This window comes from Triticum aestivum, chromosome 3B (genome assembly GCF_018294505.1).
Source record: "Triticum aestivum cultivar Chinese Spring chromosome 3B, IWGSC CS RefSeq v2.1, whole genome shotgun sequence".
Lineage (NCBI taxonomy): Eukaryota > Viridiplantae > Streptophyta > Magnoliopsida > Poales > Poaceae > Triticum > Triticum aestivum.
In genome coordinates this window covers 122,891,512-122,907,045 of record NC_057801.1, presented here as the reverse complement: position 1 = coordinate 122,907,045, position 15,534 = coordinate 122,891,512, and positions in this window count along the sequence as shown.

The window sequence follows — 15,534 nt, the reverse complement described above, 5'->3', positions numbered from 1 at the left end:
ATCACACTTTTATTTACTTACAACTCAAGATTACAACTCAATACTTAAACAAGATATGACTCTATATGAGTGCCTCCGGCGGTGTACCGGGATATGCAATGAATCAAGAGTGACATGTATGAAAATTATGAAGGTGGCCTTGCCACAAATACGATGTCAACTACATGATCATGCAAAGAGCAATATGACAATGATAATGCATGTCATAATAAACGGAATGGTGGAAAGTTGCATCGCAATATATCTCGGAATGGATATGGAAATGCCATAATAGGTAGGTATGGTGGCTGTTTTGAGGAAGGTATATGGTGGGTGTATGGTACCGGCAAAAGTTGCGCGACACAAGAGAGGCTAGCAATGGTGGAAGGGTGAGAGTGCGTATAATCCATGGACTCAACATTAGTCATAAAGAACTCATATACTTATTGCAAAAATCTACAAGCCATTGAAAACAAACTACTATGTGCATGCTCCTAGGGGGATAGATTGGTAGGAAAAGACCATCACTCGTCCCCGACCGCCACTCATAAGGAAGACAATCAATAAATGAAATTGTGCTCCAACTTCATCACAAAGCGGTTCACCATACGTGCATGCTACGGGAATCACAAACTTCAACACAAGTATTCTTTAAATTCATAATTACCCAACTAGCATGACTCTAATATCACCATCCTAATATATCAAAACAATTATCAAGCATCAAATTGATCATAGCATCCAATTCACTTTCTATGATAGTGTTTATTATACCCAACTTGGATGCCCATCATTCTAGGACCAATTTTATAACCATAGCAAATACCATGCTGTTCTAAGATACTCTCAAAATAATATAAGTGAAGCATGAGAGATCAACAATTTGTTCAAAATTAAGCCACCGCCGTGCTCTAAAAGATATAAGTGAAGCACTAGAGCAAAAATTATCTAGCGCAAAAGATATAAGTGAAGCACAAAGAGTATTCTAATAAATTCTAATCAAGTGGGCTTCTCCCAAAAGGTGTGTACAGCAAGGATGATTGTGGAAAACTAAAAAGCAAAGACTAATATCATACAATATGCTCCAAGCAAAACACATATCATGTGGCGAATAATAATATAGCTCCAAGTAAAGTTACCGATAGACGAAGGCGAAAGAGGGGATGCCTTCCGGGGCATCCCCAAGCTTAGGATTTTGGTTATCCTTGAATATCTTGGGGTGCCATGGGCATCCCCAAGCTTAGGATCTTGCCACTCCTTATTCCATAATCCATCAAATCTTTACCCAAAACTTGAAAACTTCACAACACAAAACTCAACAGGAAATATCATAAGCTCTGTTGGTGCAAGAAAGAAAAACTACCACATAAGGTTCTGCAATGAACTAATTATTTATTTATATTGGTGTTAAACCTACTGTATTCCAACTTCTCTATGGTTCATACCCCTACATGCTAGCCATAGATGCATCAAAATAAGCAAACAACACACGAAAAACAGAATTTGTCAAAAACAGAACAGTCTGTAGCAATTTGTAACTCTCGAGTACTTCTGGAACTCTAAAAATCCTACCAAAACAGGAAGTCCTGGACAATTTGTCTATTGATCTACTTCAAAAAGAATCAACGCAAAATCACATTTCTGTGAATTACTAAAATTATTTTCATGCGCGCAAAGTTTCTGTTTTTCAGCAGAATCAAATTAACTATCACCATAGGTTACCCTATAGGTTCTACTTGTCACAAACACTAATTAAAACACATATAAACAGAAGGTAGATGAAAAATTTATTACTAAACAGAAGCAAAAATCAAGGAACAAAAATAAAATTGGGTCGCCTCCCAACTAGCGCTATTGTTTAACGCCCCTAGCAAGGCATTGAGATTTCAATGATGCTCACATGAAAGACAAGAATTGAAGCATAACGAGGGCATCATAAAACATGTGTCAAACACACTTAAGTCTAACATACTTCCTATGCATAGGATTTTCATAAGCAAACAAATTATCAAGGCAAGCAAAAACTAGCATATGCAAGAAAAAAGACGATAGCAATCTCAACATGAAGAGAGGTAATTTAGTAACATGAAAATTTCTACAACCGTATTTTCCTCTCTCAAAATAATTACATGTAGGATCATAAGAAAATTCAACAAAATATCTATCACATAACATATTCTCAACACGATCCATATGCATGCAAAGTTGACACTCTTCCAAGATAGTGGGATTATCATTAACTAAAGTCATGACCTCTCCAAACCCACTTTTATCAAAAATATCATAAGATTGAACGTACTCCAAATATGTGGGATCTAAAGTTGACACTCTTCCAAACCCACTTTCAATATTATTGCAAACACTATTATCAATCTCATATTCATCATGGGGCTTAAATAAATTTTCAAGATCATAAGAAGAGTCACCCCAATCATGAATATTGCAACACGTATTATACATAGCAAAACTAGCATCCCCAAGCTTAGGGTTTTGCATATTATTAGCACAATTGACATCAAAAGAATTTATAATAAAATCATTGCAATCATGCTTTTTATTCAAAGATCTATCGTGAATTGCTTCATAAAGTACTTCATCACAATTTTCAGATTCATTAATTTCAAGCAAAACCTCATAAAGATAACCTAGTGCAGTCAACTCACTAGCAATAGGTTCATCATAATTGGATCTCTTAAAGAGATTAGCAAGTGGATGAGGATCCATAAACTTTTAGCAAGCAAAGATGCAAGCAAAAAGAAGGTACCTGGTAACACTAGATCGAACGGAAGGAGGGCGAAGAAAAGGCAAAGGTGAAGTGGGGGAGAGGAAAACAAGAGGCAAATGGCAAATAAAGTAATGCGAGGGAGATGAGTTTGTGATGGGTACTTGGTATGTCTTGACTGGAGCGAAGACCTCCCCGGCAACGGTACTAGAAATCCTTCTTGCTACGTCTTGAGCTTGCGTTGGTTTTCCTTGAAGAGGAAAGGGTGATGCAACAATAGTAGCGTAAGTATTTCCCTCAGTTTTTGAGAACCAAGGTATCAATCCAGTAGGAGGCTCCTCAAAAGTCCCACACACCTACACAAACAAACAAGAACTCGCAACCAACACAATAAAGGGGTTGTCAATCCCTTCAAAGCCACTTGCAAAAGTGAGATCTGATAGAGATAATATGATAAGATAAATATATTTTTGGTATTTTATGATATAGATTGGAAAAGTAAAGATGCAAATAAAAGTAGATTGCAAGCTTATATGATAAGAGATAGACCCGGGGGCCATAGGTTTCACTAGTGACTTCTCTCATGATAGCATAAGTAGTACGATGGGTGAACAAATTACTGTCGAGCAATTGATAGAAAAGCGAGTAATTATGAGATTATCTAGGCATGATCATGTATACACTACAAAAAAAGACACATCTGTGACATTTTGGGCCGAACGAATTTTTTTCCTGTCATACATATGACACTTCTAGGACGACAATTGTGACAAAACCCGGTATCATCATAGATGTGGTGGGCTCCTACTTCTATGACAAAAAATCATGACAGAAAATGGGCTTTGCATCCTGGGCGGGTCGGAGGCTCAGCTGCATGACATTCTTTGGGCCGTCCATGACGAAAAAACCCGTGGTAGAAGCGAGGGCAAGGAAAATTTCGGGGAGTTCCCAATTACGGTGGGTCGTCGGGGGCCAAGCGATGCACGTTTCTCTCGTACACGTACACGCGTGTGTGCGAGGCATTGTCTCTAACTGAACCCAAGCGAGGCGTTGGTCTCTAACTGAACCCAAGCGATTGCACTGCAGGCTACGTGTTACTGAACCTGAGTGATCGATCGATGGCTTTTAACTGAACCCGATTGAGCGATTCCTTCACTACTGCTGCTAACTGAAGCCGATCGATGCTGCCTCTGGGATGAACAGTGAGCGTTGCACGGGGGGGGGGGGGGGATGATGAACAGTGAGCGGGGGGGGTGGATGAACAGGACCCATGGAGTGGAGGGCTGGATGAACAGGACGACCCCGTGGAGGGCTGGATGAATAGTAGATGGTGGAGGGGTGCCCGTGGAGGGGTGGTTGAACAGTAGTCGATGGAGTAGCCCGCAGTGGAGGCTGGATGAACAGGAGCCCATGGAGGATGGAGGAGGTCGAGGGTAGCCCGTGGAGGCTGGAGGAGGTCGACGGTGGAGATGAACAATATCCTGTGGAGTCCCGTTTTGCGGTACGCCACACCCCTCCCAATGAACAGGACCCCGTTTCGACCATAGCGCTCCAACACAAGTCCGTATCGTCTGTTTTGCGGTACGCCACACCCCTCCCGATCAACAGGACCCCTGTTTCGACCGTAGTGTTCCAACATAAGTCCGTTTCGTCTGTTATGCGGTACGCCACACCCCTCCCGATCAACAGGACCCCCGTTTCGACCGTAGCGCTCCAACACAAGTCTGTTTCGTCCGTTTTGCGGTACGCCACACCCCTCCCGATCAACAGGACCCCTGTTTCGACCGTAGGAGGTCCGTTTCCTCCGTTTTGCGGTACGCCAGACCCCTCGCGAGGAACAGGATCCTGTTTCGAATGTGGCTGGTCGAACACAAGGCCGTTTCCTCCGTTCTGCTGTATGCCAGGCCTCGTTTCCATCGCTTGTTCCGTCCAAGCCGGTTGGCTCCCACGCGTTCTGTTGCCTCCCGATTAACACGACGCATTCTGTTGCCTCCCGATGAACACGACGCATTCCGTTGCCTCCCCATGAACGCGACGACGACACGGTTTCTCTGTTCCGACCCAGCCATGTACACGAGCCCTGATCGTACGTATGCGCGAGTAGGCGTTCGAGACCCCGCCCGTATGTACACATACGTGGCCGTATTTTCTTTCTTGCACACTGGCCGCTGTACGTACGTGTACATGCTACGTGCGTGCCTCTACTATGACACGTGCGTGCCTCTAGATCGACCAGTATATATGTACGTACACGTTCGCGACCAGAATGACAATGCTACATACGCTTCGACCAAGTGGGTCCCGACTGTGAGGCACTTCCTTGCGTACGAAGATGTAGATGGTGGGTCCCAGCAGCCAGGGGGGCGAATTGATTTTTTATTTTTGCCCGGACGCACTTCCTCGCGTGGGAAGATGTAGCTGGTGGGTCCCAGCAGTCAGGGGGGCGATTCATTTTTTTTGCCCGGACGCACTTCCTTGTGTGCGAAGATGTAGCTGGTGGGTCCCAGCAGTCAGGGGGAAATGATTTTTTCGTGAAATACAGTGGCCCGTCCGATGGGTCCCTGCTGTAAGGTGGAATTATCATTATTTTCAAGTAATAAGGAGGCACTTCCTTGCTGCGGCCGTGGACCCAGCTGTTAGCCTCTCCACGTACAGTCTATTGGAAATATGCCCTAGAGGCAATAATAAAATGGTTATTATTATATTTCATTGTTCATGATATTTGTCTATTGTTCATGCTATAATTGTATTGATCGGAAACCATAATACATGTGTGAATACATAGACCACACCAAGTCCCTAGTGAGCCTCTAGTTGACTAGCTCGTTGATCAACAGATGGTCATGGTTTCCTGACTATGGACATTGGATGTCATTGGTAATGGGATCACATCATTAGGAGAATGATGTGATGGACAATACCCAATCCTAAGCATAGCAAAAGATCGTGTAGTTCTTTTGCTAGAGCTTTTCTAATGTCAAGTATCATTTCCTTAGACCATGAGATTGTGTAACTCCCGGGTACCATAGGAGTGCTTTGGGTGTACCAAACGTCACAACGTAACTGGGTGACTATAAAGGTGCTCTACAGGTATCTTCGAAAGTGTCTATTGCGTTGGCACGAATCGAGACTGGGATTTGTCACTCCGTATGACAAAGAGGTATCTCTGGGCCCACTTAGTAATACATCATCATAATGAGCTCAATGTGACCAAGTGGTTGGTCACGAGATCATGCATTACGGAACGAGTAAAGTGACTTGCCGGTAACGAGATTGAATGAGGTATTGGGATACCGACGATCGAATCTCGAGCAAGTAACGTACCGATTGACAAAGGGAATTGTATACGGGATTGCTTGAATCCTCGACATCATGGTTCATCCAATGAGATCATCGTGGAACATGTGGGAGCCACCATGGGTATCCAGATCCCGCTGTTGGTTATTGGCCAGAGAGCTGTGTCGGTCATGTCTGTGTGATTCCCGAACCCGTAGGGTCTACACACTTAAGGTTTGATGATGCTAGGGTTATTAGGAAGATTTGTATGTGATTACCGGATGTTGTTTGGAGTCCCGGATGAGATCCCGGACGTCACCAGGAGTTCTGAAATGGTCCGGAGGTGAAGATCTATATATAGGAAGTTGTCATACGGTCACCGGAAATATTCGGGGGCATACCGGGGAAATATTCGGAGGGGTTCCGGGGGTCCACCGGGAGGGGCCACCTATCCCAGAGGGCCTCATGGGCTTTAGAGGGAAGGGAACCAGCCCCTTGGAGGGCTGGGTGCCCACCCGCTTTAGGGCCCATGCGCCTAGGGTTGGGGGGGGGGAACCCTAAAGGGGGCGCCCCCCTTGCTTGGGGGGCAAGCCCCCTCCCCTTGGCTGCCGCCCCCCCTCTAGATCTCATCTAGAGGGGGCTGGCCCCCTTCCCCCTTCTCGCTATAAATAGAGGGGCGAGGGAGGGCTGCAACACCACATCCAAGGTGCAGCCCCTCCCCTCCCCAACACCTCTCCTCCTCCGCAAGAGCTTGGCGAAGCCCTGCCGAGGAACTGCTACTCCACCACCACCACACCGTCGTGCTGCTATTGGAGCACTGTTCCTCAACCTCTCCCCCCTCCTTGATGGATCAAGGCGCAGGAGACGTCACCGGGCTGCACGTGTGTTGAGCGCGGAGGCACCATTGTTCGGTGCTTAGATCGGATTCGGCCGCGATCTGAATCGCTACGTGTACGACTCCTCCAACCGCGTTCTTCCAATGCTTTTGAGTCGCGATCTTCAAGGGTATGAAGATGCACTCCTCTCTCTCTGTTGCTAGTTACTCCATAGATTGATCTTGGTGATGCATCAATTTTTTTTAATTTCGCTACGATCCCCAACATTGGCATCATGAGCTAGGTCTATGCGTAGTTTCTATGCACGAGTAGAACACCAGTTTGTTGTGGGCGTCGATTTTGTGAATTTAGTTGCCACTACTAGTCTTATGTTGTTTCGGCAACATCGTGGGATGAAGCAGCCCGGATCGACCTTACACGTACGCTTACGTGAGACAGGTTCCACCGACTGACATGCACTAGTTGCATAAGGTGGCCAGCGGGTGTCTGTCTCTCCCACTTTAGTCGGATTGGATTTGATGAAAAGGGTCCTTATGAAGGGTAAATAGCAATTGGCATATCATGTTGTGATTTTGGCGTAGGTAAGAAATGTTCTTGCTAGAAACCTATAGCAGCCACATAAAAACTTGCAACAACAATTAGAGGACGTCTAACTTGTTTTTGCAGCATGTGTCGTGTGATGTGATATGGCCATGAAGGATGTGATGAATGCAATATATGTGATGTATGAGATTCATCATGTTCTTGTAATAGGAATCACGACTTGCATGTCGATGAGTATGACAACCGGCAGGAGCCATAGGCGTTGTATTTATTTATTGTATGACCTGCGTGTCATTGAATAACGCCATGTAATTACTTTACTTTATTGCTAAACCATTAGACATAGTAGTAGAAGTAGTAGTTGGCGAGACAACTTCATGGAGACACGATGATGCAGATCATGATGATGGAGATCATGGTGTCATGCCGGTGACGATGTTGATCATGGCGCCCCGAAGATGGAGATCAAAAAGGAGCAAAATGATATTGGCCATATCATGTCACTATTTGATTGCATCTGATGTTTATCATGTTTTTGCATCTTATTTGCTTAGAATGACGGTAGCATAAATAAGATAATCCCTCATAATAATTTCAAGAAAGTGTTCCCCCTAACTGTGTGTCGTTGAGAAATTCGTTGTTTTGAAGCACCACGTGATGATCGGGTGTGATAGATTATAATGTTCACATACAACGGATGTAAGCCAGATTTACACATGCAAAAACACTTAGGTTGACTTGACGAGCCTAGCATGTATAGACATAGCCTCGGAACACAAGAGACCGAAAGATCGAACATGAGTCATATAGAAGATACGATCAACATTAAGATGTTCACCGATGATGACTAGTCCGTCTCATGTGATGATCGGACACGGCCTGGTTGACTCGGATCATGTATCACTTAGATGACTAGAGGGATGTCTATTTGAGTGGGAGTTCATTAAATAATTTGATTAGATGAACTTAATTATCATGAACTTAGTCTAAAAATCTTTATAGTATGTCTTGTAGATCAAATGGCCCACGCGAATGTTGTCCTCAACTTCAACGCGTTCCTAGAGAAAGCCAAGCTGAAAGACGATGGTAGCAACTATACGGACTGGGTCCGGAACTTGAGGATCATCCTCATAGCTGCCAAGAAAGCATATGTCCTTAAAGCACCGCTAGGTGAAGCACCTATCCTAGCGAACCAAGGCATTATGAACGCTTGGCGGTCGCATGTTGATGATTACTCCCTGGTTCAGTGCGGCATGCTTTACAGCTTAGAACCGGGGCTCCAAAAGCGTTTCGAGCAGCACGGAGCATATGAGATGTTCCAAGAGCTGAAAATGGTTTTCCAAGCTCATGCCCGGGTCGAGAGATACGGAGTCTCCGACAAGTTCTACAGTTGTAAGATGGAGGAGAATAGTTTCGTCAGCGAGCACATACTCAAAATGGCTGGGTTGCACAACCGCTTGTCTCAGCTGGGAGTTAATCTCCCGGATGACGCGGTCACTGACAGAATCCTTCAGTCGCTTCCACCAAGCTACAAGAGCTTTGTGATGAACTTCAATATGCAGGGGATGGAGAAAACCATTCCTGAGGTATATTCAATGCTGAAATCAGCGAAGGTGGAAATCAAAAAGGAACATCAAGTGTTGATGGTGAATAAAACCACTAAGTTCAAGAAAGGCAAGGGTAAAAAGGGTTTCAAGAAAGACGACAAGGGAGGTGCCACGCCCGGCAAGCAAGCTGCCAGGAAGAAGCCAAAGAATGGACCCAAGCCTGAGACTGAGTGTTTTTATTGCAAGGGAAGTGGTCACTGGAAGCGAAAGTGCCCCAAGTACTTAGCGGACAAGAAGGCCGACAACACCAAAGGTATATGTGATATACATGTTATTGATGTGTACCTTACCAGTACTCGTAGTAGCTCCTGGATATTTGATACCGGTGCGGTTGCTCATATTTGTAACTCAAAACAGGAGCTCCGGAATAAGCGGAGACTGGCGAAGGACGAGGTGACGATGCGCGTCGGGAATGGTTCCAAGGTCGATGTGATCGCCGTCGGCACGCTACATCTACATTTACCTACGGGATTAGTTTTAAACCTCAATAATTGTTATTTAGTGCCAGCTTTGAGCATGAACATTGTATCTGGATCTCGTTTAATACGAGATGGCTACTCATTTAAATCCGAGAATAATGGTTGTTCTATTTATATGAGAGATACGTTTTATGGTCATGCCCCGCTAGTCAATGGTTTATTCTTAATGAATCTCGAACATGATGTTACACATATTCATAGTGTGAATACAAAAAGATGTAAGGTTGATAATGATAGTCCCACATACTTGTGGCACTGCCACCTTGGTCACATTGGTGTCAAACGCATGAAGAAGCTCCATGCAGATGGACTTTTGGAGTCTCTTGATTATGAATCATTTGACACGTGCAAACCATGCCTCATGGGCAAAATGACCAAGACTCCGTTCTCCGGAACAATGGAGCGAGCAACCAACTTATTGGAAATCATACATACTGATGTGTTTGGTCCAATGAGCAGTGAGGCTCGTGGTGGCTATCATTATGTTCTCGCCCTCACTGATGACTTAAGTAGATATGGGTATGTCTACTTAATGAAACACAAGTCTGAGACCTTTGAAAAGTTCAAGGAATTTCAGAGTGAGGTTGAAAATCAACGTGACAGAAAAATAAAGTTCTTACGATCAGATCACGGAGGGGAATATTTGAGTCACGAATTTGTCACACACTTAAGGAAATGTGGAATCGTTTCACAACTGACGCCTCCTGGAACACTTCAGCGAAATGTGTTGGAAATATGCCCTAGAGGCAATAATAAAAGTATTATTATATTTCTATGTTCATGATAATTGTCTTTTATTCATGCTATAATTGTATTATCCGGAAATCGTAATACACGTGTGAATACAAAGACCACAATATGTCCCTAGTGAGCCTCTAGTTGACTAGCTCGTTGTGATCAGCAGATAGTCATGGTTTCCTGGCTATGGACATTGGATGTCGTTGATAACGGGATCACATCATTAGGAGAATGATGTGATGGACAAGACCCAATCCTAAGCATAGCACAAAGATCGTATAGTTCGTTTGCTAGAGCTTTGCCAATGTCAAGTATCTCTTCCTTTGACCATGAGAGCGTGTAACTCCTGGATACCGTAGGAGTGCTTTGGGTGTATCAAACGTCACAACGTAACTGGGTGACTATAAAGGTGCACTACAGGTATCTCCGAAAGTATCTATTGTTTTATGCGGATCGAGACTAGGATTTGTCACTCCGTATGACGGAGAGGTATCTCTGGGCCCACTCGGTAATGCATCATCATAATGAGCTCAAGGTGACCAAGGTGTTGGCCGCGGGATCATGCATTACGGTATAAGTAAAGTGACTTGCCGGTAACGAGACTGAACAAGGTATTGGGATACCGACGATCGAGTCTCGGGCAAGTAACGTACCGATTGACAAAGGGAATTGTATACATGGTTTGATCGAATGCTCGACATCGTGGTTCAACCGATGATATCATCGAGGAGCATGTGGGAGCCAACATGGGTATCCAGACCCCGCTGTTGGTTATTGCCCGAGAGTGGTCTCGGTCATGTCTGCATGTCTCCCGAGCCCGTAGGGTCTACACACTTAAGGTTCGGTGACACTAGGGTTGTTAGGAAGACTAGTATGTGACTACCGAATGTTGTTCGGAGTCCCTGATGAGATCCCAGACGTCACGAGGAGTTCCGAAATGGTCCGGAGGTAAAGTTTTATATATGGGAAGTTGTTAAACGGGCATCGGAAAGTTTTGGGGTCATACCGGTATTGTACCGGGACCACCGGAAGGAATCCGGGGGTCCACCGGGAGGGGCCACCCCTCCCGGGGGGCCACTTGGGCTGCGTGGGGACTGCAGCCAGCCCCTAGTGGGCTTGGCGCGCCCCCCTCCTTGGGCCCATGCGCCTAGGGGTGGGGGGGAAACCCTAAAGGGGGCGCACCCCCCTTGCTTGGGTGGCAAGCCCCCCACCCCTTGGTCGCCGCCCCCCTAGGGTTTTCCCTAGAGGGCCGGCCCCCCTTGCCCTTTCCCCTATATATAGAGGGGTGAGGGGAGGGCTGCAACAACACCATATAACTCAAGGCGCAGCCCCTCCCCTCCCCAACACATCTCCTCCTCCGTACGTGCTTCGCGAAGCCCTGTCGGAATACTGCCGCGTCAACTGCACCACGCCGTCGTGCTGCCGTTGGAGCTGCCTTCCTCAACCTCTCCTTCCTCCTTGCTGGATCAAGACGGAGGAGACGTCTCCCGTCCCGTACATGTGTTGAACGCGGAGGTGCTGTCCGTTCAGCACTAGGACATCGGTGATCCGAATCACGTTCGAGTACGACTCCATCATCACCATCTCCTTGGCAAGCTTCCGCTCGTGATCTACAAGGGGTATGTAGATGCAAACTCTCTCCCTTGACTCGTTGCTTAGATGAACTCATAGATGGATCTTGGTGAAACCGTAGGAAAAATTTTAATTTTCTGCAACGTTCCCCAACAAAATGGTGTGTCCGAACATCGTAATCGCACCCTATTGGATATGGTGCGATCTATGATGTCTCTTACCAATCTACCGCTCTCTTTTTGGGGCTATGCTTTAGAGACTGCCGCATTCACTTTAAATAGGGCTCCGTCAAAATCCTTTGAGATGACACCGTATGAATTATGGTTTGAGAAGAAACCTAAGCTGTCATTTCTAAAAGTTTGGGGATGCGATGCTTATGTCAAGAAAATTCAACCTGAAAAGCTCGAACCCAAGGCGGAAAAATGCGTCTTTATAGGATACCCTAAGGAAACCATTGGGTATACCTTCTACCTCAGATTCGAAGGCAAGATCTTTGTTGCCAAGAACGGGTCCTTTCTGGAGAAAGAGTTTCTCTCGAAAGAAGTAAGTGGGAGGAAAGTAGAACTTGATGAAGTACTGGCTCTTGAAGAGGAAAGTAGCGCAGCTTAGGAAGATGTTTCTATGGTGCCTGCACCGGCTAGAGAGGAGGTTAATGATGATGATCAAGGTACTTCAGATCAAGTTGCTACTGAACTTCGTAGGTCCATGAGGACACGTTCCACACCAGAATGGTATGGCAACCCTGTCCTGGAAATCATGTTGTTAGACAACGGTGAACCTTCAAACTATGAAGAAGCGATGGCGGGCTTAGATTCCAACAAATGGCTTGAATCCATGCAATCCGAGATAGGATCCATGTATGAAACAAAGTATAGACTTTGACAGACTTTCCCGATGATCAGCGAGCGATAGAAAATAAATGGATCTTTAAGAAGAAGACGGACGCGGATGGTAATGTTACCATCTATAAAGCTCGACTTGTCACTAAGGTTTATCGACAAGTTCAAGGGGTTGACTACGATGAGACCTTCTCACCCGTAGCGAAGCTAAAGTCCGTCCGAATCATGTTAGCAATTGCCGCATTATATGATTATGAGATATGGCAAATGGACGTCCAAACGACATTCCTTAACAGCTTTCTTAAGGAAAAATTGCATATGATGCAGCCGGAAGGTTTTGTCGATCCTAAGAATGCTAACAAGGTATGCAAGCTCCAGCGCTCCATCTATGGGCTGGTGCAAGCATCTCGGAGTTGGAACATTTGCTTTGATGAAATGATCAAAGCGTTTGGGTTTATGCAGACTTATGGAGAACCCTGCGTTTACAAGAAAGTGAGTGGGAGCTCTGTAGCATTTCTCACATTATATGTAGATGACATACTGTTGATGGGAAATGATATAGAACTCTTGGAGAGCATAAAGGCCTACTTGAATAAGTGTTTTTCAGTGAAGGACCTTGGAGAAGCTGCTTACATATTAGGCATCAAGATCTATAGAGATAGACCGAGACGCCTCATAGGTCTTTCACAAAGCACATACCTTGATAAGATATTGAAGAAGTTCAATATGGATCAGTCCAAGAAAGGGTTCTTTGTAGGATCTTGAAGTATGTCTAGAGGGGGGGTGATTAGACTACTTGACCAAATAAAAACTTAACCTTTTCCCAATTTTAGTCTTTGGCAGATTTTAGCAAACTTAGCACAAGTCAAGCAATCTTAACACAATTCAAGCAAGCAAGCAAAGAGTATATGAGCAGCGGAAAATAAAGCATGCAACTTGCAAGAATGTAAAGGGAAGAGTTTGGAGATTTCAAACGCAATTTGGAGACACGGTGATTTTTGAGCCGTGGTTCTGATAGGTGGTGCTATCGTACATCCACGTTGATGGAGACTTCAACCCACGAAGGGTAACGGCTGCGTGAGTCCACGGAGGGCTCCACCCAAGAAGGGTCCACGAAGAAGCAACCTTGTCTATCCCACCATGGCCGTCGCCCACGAAGGACTTGCCTCACTAGTGGTAGATCTTCATGAAGTAGGCGATCTCCTTGCCCTTACAAACTCCTTGGTTCAACTCCACAATCTTGTCGAAGGCTCCCAAGTGACACCTAGCCAATCTAGGAGACACCACTCTCTAAGAAGTAACAAGTGGTGTGTTGATGATGAACTCCTTGCTCTTGTGCTTCAAATGATAGTCTCCCCAACACTCAACTCTCTCTCACAGGATTTGGATTTGGTGAAAAGAAGATTTGAGTGGAAAGCAACTTGGGGAAGGCTAGAGATCAAGATTCATATGGTAGGAATGGAATATCTTGGTCCCAACACATGAGTAGGTGGTTCTCTCTCAGAAATGGTAAGTTGGAAGTGTAGGTTCGTTCTGATGGCTCTCTCCATGAATGAAGAGGAGGTGGAGGGGTATATATAGCCTCCACACAAAATCTAACCGTTACACACAATTTACCAATCTCGGTGGGACCGAATCAACAAACTCGGTCAGACCGATTTAGTAAACCAAGTGACCGTTAGGTTTTTCGGTGGGACTGACATGCAACTCGGTAGGACCAATATGGTTAGGGTTAGGGCATAACGTAATCTCGGTGAGACCGATTACACAAACTCGGTGAGACCGACTTTGGTAATAAGCTAACCAGAGAGTTGGTTTGGTAAACTCGGTGGGACCGGTTCGCTCCTTTCGGTGAGACTGAAATGTTACGAAAAGGAAACAGAGAGTTTACATTGCAATCTCTGTGGGACCGATCGCTCATCTCGGTGATACCGAAACGTTATGAAGGTAAACAGAGAGATTACAATCCCATCTCGGTGAGACCGAGATCCCTATCGGTGAGACCGATTTGCCTAGGGTTTGTGGCAGTTGCTATGACATCTGAACTCGGCGGCGTCGGATAGAAAGAATCGGTGGGGCTGAGTTGGACTTTAGGTTTAGGTCATATGTGGATGTAGGAAAGTAGTTGAGGGTTTTGGAGCATATCACTAAGCACTATGAAGCAAGAACCTCATTAAGCAACACCTCATCCCTCCTTGATAGTATTGGCTTTTCCTATAGACTCAATGTGATCTTGGATCACTAAAATATAAAATGTAGAGTCTTGAGCTTGAAGCTTGAGCCAATCCTTTTATCCTTAGCATTTTGAGGGATCCACTTTTCTCATCCATGCCATGCCATTCATTGAGCTTTCCTGAACTAATTGTCTTGGAATAGTATTAGATCAATGAGCTATATGTTTTTAGGAATTACCAAAACCACCTAGGGATAGTTGCACTTTCAATCTCCCCCTTTTTGGTAATTGTTGACAACATATAGATCAAAGCTTTGACAAAAGATAATAAGATTGAAAAACATCGTCGCTTTGCAAAGTATGTGAAATGTGAGAGCTCCCCCCGAAATTTGTGCATAGTTTAAGATTTTCTTTTGACTGCAAATGCACATAGAGTTAGGTTCATGAGTTACTCTCCCATGTCACATACATCTTGGTGGAGCGCTAAAAATGATAATATTCAAAATACATGCACTCATCACCAAGCAAAGTGAATGATCATATAGAGATAAAAAGGATAATGTCATTCAATCAAGCATTAATGTAGCATATGATCAAACACATGATCATCATTGTATCACATAGGCAATAAAGTATCTCAAGCAAGCGAAAGCAAATAAAGTTCAACCACAAAGACAAGAGAGAACAAAAGCAAACTCTCTCTCTCTCTCTCAGCCTATGATCTATACATTTTTCTCCCTCTTTGGCAACAAGTTACCAAAAAGTTCCTA